This window comes from Arachis stenosperma, chromosome 4 (genome assembly GCF_014773155.1).
Source record: "Arachis stenosperma cultivar V10309 chromosome 4, arast.V10309.gnm1.PFL2, whole genome shotgun sequence".
NCBI classification, from domain to species: Eukaryota; Viridiplantae; Streptophyta; class Magnoliopsida; order Fabales; family Fabaceae; genus Arachis; species Arachis stenosperma.
The window spans coordinates 115,298,913-115,307,741 of record NC_080380.1 but is presented as its reverse complement, the minus strand read 5'-3'; the positions used below and the strand labels follow the sequence as shown (position 1 = coordinate 115,307,741).

The following is an 8,829-nucleotide window of genomic DNA, read 5'->3' as shown; positions in this document are numbered from 1 at the left end:
CCAGGATGTCTACTTTCCAACGCCGTTGAGAGCGCGCCAATTGGGCTTCTGTAGCTCCAGAAAATCCACTTCGAGTGCAGGGAGGTCAGAATCCAACAGCATCTGCAGTCCTTTTCAGTCTCTGAATCAGATTTTTGCTCAGGTCCCTCAATTTCAGCCAGAAAATACCTGAAATCACAGAAAAACACACAAACTCATAGTAAAGTCCAGAAAAGTGAATTTTAACTAAAAACTAATAAAAATATACTAAAAACTAAACCAAATATACTAAAAACATACTAAAAACAATGCCAAAAAGCGTACAAATTATCCGCTCATCACAACACCAAACTTAAATCGTTGCTTGTCCTCAAGCAACTGAAAATCAAATAAGATAAAAAGAAGAGAATATGCAATGAATTCCAAAAATATCTATGAAGATCAGTATTAATTAGATGAGCGGGGCTTTTAGCTTTTTGCCTCTGAACAGTTTTGGCATCTCACTCTATCCTTTGAAATTCAGAATGGTTGGCTTCTTTAGGAACTTAGAATCCAGATAGTGTTATTGATTCTCCTAGTAAAGTATGATGATTCTTGAACAAAGCTACTTATTGAGTCTTGGCTGTGGCCCAAAGCACTTTGTCTTCCAGTATTACCACCGGATACATACATGCCACAGACACATAATTGGGTGAACCTTTTTAGATTGTGACTCAGCTTTGCTAAAGTCCCCAATTAGAGGTGTCCAGGGTTCTTAAGCACACTCTTTTTGCCTTGGATCACAACTTTATTTCTTTCTTTCTTCTCTCTTTTTTTTCGTTTTCTTTTTCTCTTTTTTTTTTCATTGCTTTTTCTTGCTTCAAGAATCATTTTAATGATTTTTCAGATCCTCAGTAACATGTCTCCTTTTTCATCATTCTTTCAAGAGCCAACATTCATGAATCACAAATTCAAAAGACATATGCACTGTTTAAGCATACATTCAGAAGACAAAAGAAATGCCACCACTTCAAAATAATTAAACTGCTATAAAATTCAAAATTCATGCAATTCTTTTCTTTTTCAATTAAGAACATTTTTCATTTAAGAAAGGTGATGGATTCATAGGATATTCATAACTTTAAGGCATAGACACTAAGACACTAATGATCACAAGACACAAACATGGACAAACATAAGCACTAAAATTCGAAAAACAAGAAAATAAAGAACAAGGAGATTAAAGAACGGGTCCACCTTAGTGATGGCGGCTTGTTCTTCCTCTTGAAGGTCTTATGGAGTGCTTGAGGTCCTCAATGTCTCTTCCTTGTCTTTGTTGTTCCTCTCTCATGATTCTTTGATCTTCTCTAATTTCATGGAGGAGGATGGAATGTTCTTGGTGCTCCACCCTTAGTTGTCTGATGAGCGGATAAATTATACGCTTTTTGGCATTGTTTTTAGTATGTTTTTAGTATGATTTAGTTAGTTTTTAGTATATTTTTATTAGTTTTTAGTTAAAATTCACTTTTCTGGACTTTACTATGAGTTTGTGTGTTTTTCTGTGATTTTAGGTATTTTCTGGCTGAAATTGAGGGATCTGAGCAAAAATCTGATTCAGAGACTGAAAAGGACTGCAGATGCTGTTGGATTCTGACCTCCCTGCATTCAAAGTGGATTTTCTGGAGCTACAGAAGCCCAATTGGCGCGCTCTCAACGGCGTTGGAAAGTAGACATCCTGGGCTTTCCAGCAATATATAATAGTCCATACTTTGCCCAAGATTTGATGGCCCAAACCGGCGTTCAAAGTCACCCTCAGAATTCCCAGCGTTAAACGCCCAAACTGGCACAAGAATGGGAGTTAAACGCCCAAACTGGCACCAAAATGGGAGTTAAACGCCAAGAAGAGTCTCTACACGAAAATTACTTATTGCTCAGCCCAAGCACACACCAAGTGGGCCCGGAAGTGGATTTTTATGTCATTTACTCATCTTTTGTACACCTTAGGCTACTAGTTTTCTATAAGTAGGACCTTTTACTATTGTATTATATATCTTGGTAGCTATCTTCTAATTTTATGCTATCTTAGATCATTTGGGAGGCTGGCCATTCGGCCATGCCTAAACCTTGTTCTTATGTATTTTCAACGGTGGAGTTTCTACACACCATAGATTAAGGTGTGGAGCTCTGCTGTACCTCGAGTATTAATGCAATTACTATTGTTCTTCCATTCAATTCCGCTTGTTCTTTGTCCAAGATATCACTTGTTCTTCAACATGATGAAGGTGATGATTGACGCCCATCACCATTCTCAACTATGAACAAAGTGACTGACAACCACTCTTGTTCTACAAGCATCTGAGGCTTAGTGAATATCTCTTGGATTCCTGATTGCACGATGCATGGTTGATCGCCTGACAACCGAGTGCTCGCCTGACAAACGAGCCAACCATTCCGTGAGATCAGAGTCTTCGTGGTAAAGGTAGGACCTGATGGCAGCATTCAAGAGAATCCGGAAGGTCTAACCTTGTCTGTGGTATTCTGAGTAGGATTCAATGATTGAATGACTGTGACGTGCTTCAAACCTGTAACCTACTGGGCGTTAGTGACAGACGCAAAAGAGTTATTCTATTCCGGTAGGGGAGGGAACCAAACCGGTGATTGGCAGTACTGTGACAGAGTGCGTGCATTAGCTTTCACTGCGCGGATGGGAGGTAGCTGCTGACAACAGTGAAACCCTACACGAGCTTGCCATGGAAAGGAGTAAGAAGGATTGGATGAAGACAGTAGGAAAGCAGAGAGACGGAAGGGAAGGCATCTTCATACGCTTGTCTGAAGCTCTTACACCAATGATATACATAAGTATCACTATCTTTATCTTTATGCTTTATTCGTTTATCACCATACCCATTTGAGTCTGCCTGACTGAGATTTACAAGATGACCATAGCTTGCTTCATACCACCAATCTCCGTGGGATCGACCCTTACTCGCGTAAGGTATTACTTGGACGACCCAGTGCACTTGCTGGTTAGTTGTGCGAAGTTGTATTGATCACAATTTCGTGCACCAAGTTTTTGGCGCCGTTGCCGGGGATTGTTCTTGTGTATGGACAACTGACGGTTCATCTTGTTGCTTAGATTAGGTATTATTTTTCTTCAGAGTTCTTAAGAATGAATTCTAGTGTTTCAAGGTGATGTTCTTATTATCACCAAAGCTGATTGAGCATCATCAATTTAGCTCTTGAATGCAATGTCTTGCTGAAGCTTAGCTAGCTATGTCTAATTCCTTTAGACTAAAGCTTTAGACTAACATTGCATGATTCCTGGAATTCTCATTAAGAATTTTGATACCTTTATTTTCCTTTTCACTTAATTTTCGAAAAAAAAAAAACCAAAAAAAATTTACAAAATCATAAAAACCAAAAATATTTGATGTTTCTTGCTTAAGTTTAGTGTCTCATCTTAAGTTTGGTGTCAATAGCATGCATTCATTCATGTGTCTTAAGGATCCTCAAGTAATTCTTGATGATCTTTGTGTTCTAATCTTTGAATTCTATTGACTTGAAGTATTTTGTGTGTCTCATATGCATTCTCATATTGTTAGTGTCAGTAGTATACAAACTGCTAAGTTTGGTGTCTTGCATGCATTGTTAATTGATTCCTTTTGCATTTTGATTATTAAAAATCCAAAAATATTTTTAATTTGTGTCTTTTCAAGTCAATGATACAAAGAATTGAAGATTCAGAACATACTGCAGAGGAATTATACAGAAAAAGCTGAGCATTCAAAAATGCCCAGTGAAGAAGGCAGACTGGCGTTTAAACGCCAGCCAGGGCACCTGGTTGGGCGTTTAACGCCCAAAGAGGTAGCATTTTGGGCGTTAAACGCCAGAATGTATACCATTCTGGGCGTTTAACGCCAGGATGGTGCTAGGGGAAGATTTTGTTTTCAAAATCAATTTTTTTCAAGTTTTCAAAGTTTTTCAAATCAAATCTTTTCAAATCATATCTTTTCAATCAAATGTTTTCAAAATCAATTTCTTTCCTTTTTTCAAAGATACTTACTAACAATTAATGATTTGATTGAACATTTTTTGCCTTTTCTGTTGAGGAAGGTTTTATGTTTGAATCATATCTTTTCTTGTTAGGCAAGTCATTAATTTTTAAAATCATATCTTTTCAAATTGTTTTCAAATCATATCTTTTAAATTTGTTTTCAAATCATATCTTCTCAATCACATCTTTTTAAAACCATAACTTTTCAATTAAATCTTTTTAACCACATCTTTTTCAAAATAGCTTTCAATCAAATCTTTTTAATTTCTAATTTCAAAATCTTTTTCAAAAAATCACTTGATTTCTTTTTCACTTTTAATTTTCGAAAATTATCAATCAAATTTTCAAAATGTTTTCAAAATATTTTAAATGAATTTTCGAAAATTCTCTTCCCTCCTTCTCACATCCTTCTATTTATGGAGTACCACTCCTTCTAAATGCATAATTCGAACCTTATCTAATTAAAGTTCGAATTCTTCTTCTCCTTCTTCTTTCTATTTCTTTTTTTCCTCTGACACTTCAAGGAATCTCTATACTGTGACATAGAGGATTCCACATTTTCTTGTTCTCTTCTCTTTCATATGAGCAGGAGCAGAGACAAAGGCATTCTTGTTGAAGCTGATCCTGAACCCGAAAGGACCTTGAAGAGAAAGCTAAGAGAAGCCAAAGCACAACTCTCTTTAGAGGACCTGACCGAATTCTTCAAAGAAGAAGAACCCATGGCAGCCGAAAACAACAACAATGCCAACAATGCAAGGAAGGTGCTGGGTGACTTTACTGCACCTACTCCCGACTTCTATGGGAGAAGCATCTCTATCCCTGCCATTGGAGCAAACAACTTTGAGCTTAAGCCTCAATTAGTTTCTCTAATGCAACAGAATTGCAAGTTCCATGGACTTCCAATGGAAGATCCTCATCGGTTCTTAGCTGAATTCTTGCAAATCTGTGACACAGTCAAGACTAATGGGGTTAACCCTGAGGTCTACAGACTGATGCTATTCCCTTTTGCTGTAAGAGACAGAGCTAGAATATGGTTGGATTCTCAACCTAAAGAAAGCCTGGACTCTTGGGAAAAGCTAGTCAATGCCTTCTTGGCAAAGTTCTTTCCACCACAAAGATGGAGTAAGCTTAGAGTGGAAGTCCAAACCTTCAGACAGAAGGATGGAGAATCCCTCTATGAAGCTTGGGAAAGATACAAACAATTAATCAGAAGATGTCCCTCAGACATGCTTTCTGAATGGAGCATCATAGGTATTTTCTATGATGGTCTCTCTGAACTATCTAAGATATCCTTGGATAGCTCTGCTGGAGGATCTCTTCATCTGAAGAAGACGCCTGCAGAAGCTCAAGAATTGATTGAAATGGTTGCAAATAACCAATTCATGTACACTTCTGAAAGGATCCTGTGAACAATGGGACTAGTCAGAAGAAAGGAGTTCTTGAGATTGACACTCTGAATGCCATATTGGCTCAGAATAAAATATTGACTCAACAAGTCAATTTGATTTCTCAAAGTCTGTCTGGAATGCAAAATGCACCAAACAGTACTAAGGATGCTTCATCTGAGGAAGAAGCTTATGATCCTGAGAACCCTTCCATGGAAGGTGAATTACCTAGGAGAACCCTATGGAAATACCTACAATTCTTCATGGAGAAATCACCCAAATCTCTCATGGAAGAATCAAGAGAGACCTCAACAAGGTTTCAATAACAATAATGGTGGAAGAAACAGGTTTAGCAATGGCAAGCCTTTTCCATCATCTTCTCAGCAACAGACAGAGAGTTCTAAGCAAATACTTCTGACTTAGCAACATGGTCTCTGATCTAATAAAGACCACTCAAAGTTTCATGAATGAAACAAGGTCCTCCATCAGAAATTTGGAAGGACAAGTGGGTCAGCTGAGCAAGAAGGTTACTGAACTCCCTCCTAGCACTCTCCCAAGTAATACAGAAGAAAATCCAAAAGGAGAGTGCAAAGCCATAGACATGGCCGAATATGGAGAGGAAAGAGAGGAAGAAGACGCCACTGAGAAAGACCTCAGTGGGCGTGCACCACTCTCCTCTGAGTTCCTCAATGAGGAACCTTGGGAATCTGAGGCTCAAAATGAGACCATAGAGATTCCATTGGACTTACTTCTGCCATTCATGAGCTCTGATGAGTATTCTTCCTCTGAAGAGGATGAGTATGTTACTGAAGAGCAAGTTGCTAAATACCTTGGAGCAATCATGAAAATAAATGACAAGTTATTTGGAAATGAGACTTGGGAGGATGAACCTCCCTTGCTCACCAAAGAACTGGATGACTTGTCTAGGCAGAAACTGCCTCAAAAGAGGCAGGATCCTGGGAAGTTTTCTATACCTTGTACCATAGGCACCATGACCTTCAAAAAGGCCTTGTGTGACTTAGGGTCAAGTGTGAACCTCATGCCCCTCTCTGTAATGGAGAAATTAGGGATCTTAGAGGTGCAAGCTGCAAGAATCTCATTAGAGATGGCAGACAACTCAAGAAAACAAGCCCATGGACTTTAGAGATGTTCTGGTTAAAGTTGAAGACCAGTACATTCCTACTGATTTCATAGTCCTAGAAACTGGGAAGTGCATGGATGAATCCATCCTTGGCAGACCCTTCCTAGCCACAGCAAAGGCTGTGATTGATGTTGACAGAGGAGAGTTAATCATTCAAGTGAATGAAAAATCCTTGGTGTTTAAGGCTCAGGATATCCCTCTGTCATCATGGAGAGGAAGCATGAAGAGCTTCTCTCAAAACAGAGCCAAACAGCCCCCACAGTCAAACTCTAAGTTTGGTGTTGGGAGGCTACACCAAACTCTAAGTTTGGTGTTGAAACCCCACATTCAAACTCTAAGTTTGGTGTTGGGAGGTTTCAACACGGTTCTGAGCATTTCTGAGGCTCCATGAGAGCCCTCTGTCAAGCTAATGACATTAAAGAAGCGCTTGTTGGGAGGCAACCCAATGTTTTATAATTAATTATTTTCTTTTGTATTTTATCTTTTTTGTAGGTTGATGATCATAAAAGTCACAAAAACAATGAAAAAAAAGCAAAAACAGAATGAAAAACAGGAAGAAAAACAGCACACCCTGGAGGAGAAGAAACTGGCGTTCAAACGCCAGTAATGCTAGCTGTTGGGCGTTTAACGCCAGAAAGGGGCACCAGACTGGCGTTAAACGCCAGAAAAGGGCTAGAACCTGGCGTTAAACGCCAGGAATGGGCACCAGCCCGGCGTTTAACGCCAGAAATGGCTCAAAACGTGGATTTTGATGCCATTTGGTGCAGGGATGACTTTTCCTTGACACCTAAGGATCTGTGGACCCCCAGGATCCCCATAAACCCCACCACTCTTTCTCTTCTTCTTCACCCATTCACCAATCACCTCACATCTCTTTCTCTTCACCACTCACATCCATCCTTCATAAACCACTACTTCTTCCCTTCTGGCCGAACCACAAAGCCATCTCCCTCCTCCATTCTTCTTCTTCTACTCTCTTCTTTCTTCTTTTGCTCGAGGACGAGCAAACCTTTTAAGTTTGGTGTGGTAAAGCATTGCTTTTTGTTTTTCCATAACCATTTATGGCATCCAAAGCCGGTTCAACTGAGAAGGCATGACCTCAAGCCCATCACTAAGAAGAAGATGGAGCAAACAAGAGCCCCTCTCATCAGAAATCCCTGAGATACCTCAAGGGATGCACTTTCCTCCACAAGACTATTGGGAGCAAGTAAACACCTCCCTAGGAGAATTGAGTTCCAACATGGGACACTAAGGGTGGAGCACCAAGAACATCCATCCTCCTCCATGAAATTGGAGAAGATCAAAGATCATGAGAGGAGCAACAAAGACAAGAAGAGACTTGAGGAGCTCAAGCACTCCATAGGATCTTCAAGAAGAAGAAGAGCCGCCATCACTAAGGTGGACCCGTTCCTTAATCTCCTTGTTCTTTATTTTCCTGTTTTTCGAATTTAGTGCTTTATGTTTATCCATGTTTGTGTCTTATGATCATTAGTGTCTAGTGTCTATGCCTTAAAGCTATGAATATGAATCCATCACCTTTCTTAAATGAAACTGTTTTTATTACAAAGAACAAGAAGTACAGGAATTCAATTCATCTTTAAAACTAGCTTAATTAGTTTGATGTGGTGACAATACTTTTTGTTTTTTTGAATGTATGCTTAACAGTGCATATGTCTTTTGAATTTGTGGTTCATGAATGTTAAAATTGTTGGCTCTTGAAAGAATGATGAAAAAGGAGACATGTTACTGAGGATCTGAAAAATCATAAAAATGATTCTTGAAGCAGAAAAAGCAGTAAATACAAAAAAAGAAAAAAAAAAAAAGAGAAGCAGAAAACGAAAAAAAAAGGGGAGAAAGAAAAAGAAAAAAAAAAGAAAGAAATAAAGTTGTGATCCAAGGCAAAAAGAGTGTGCTTAAGAACCCTGGACACTCTAATTGGGGACTTTAGCAAAGCTGAGTCACAATCTGAAAAGGTTCACCCAATTATGTGTCTGTGCATGTATGTATCCGGTGGTAATACTGGAAGACAGAGTGCTTTGGGCCACGGCCAGACTCAATAAGTACTGTGTTCAGAATCATCATACTTAACTAGGAGAATCAATAACACTATCTGGATTCGAGTTCCTAAAGAGCCAATCATTCTGAATTTCAAAGGATAAAGTGAGATGCCAAACTGTTCGGAGGCAAAAAGCTACTAGTCCCGCTCATCTAATTTGGAGCTTAGTTCATTGATAATTTGGAGTCTATAGTATATTCCTTCTTTTTATCTTATTTGATTTTCAGTTGCTTGG

The 8,829-nt window shown here is 38.9% G+C and overlaps 1 non-coding gene across 1 annotated transcript; it reads right to left on the bottom strand.

Moving 5' to 3' along the window:
- Positions 1–5,136: 5,136 nt before the first annotated feature.
- Positions 5,137–5,244, bottom strand: LOC130978175 (small nucleolar RNA R71). Its single transcript, XR_009085832.1, has one exon. It is a non-coding gene; the product is annotated as a small nucleolar RNA R71 (small nucleolar RNA).
- Between the last annotated feature and the right edge of the window lie 3,585 nt (positions 5,245–8,829).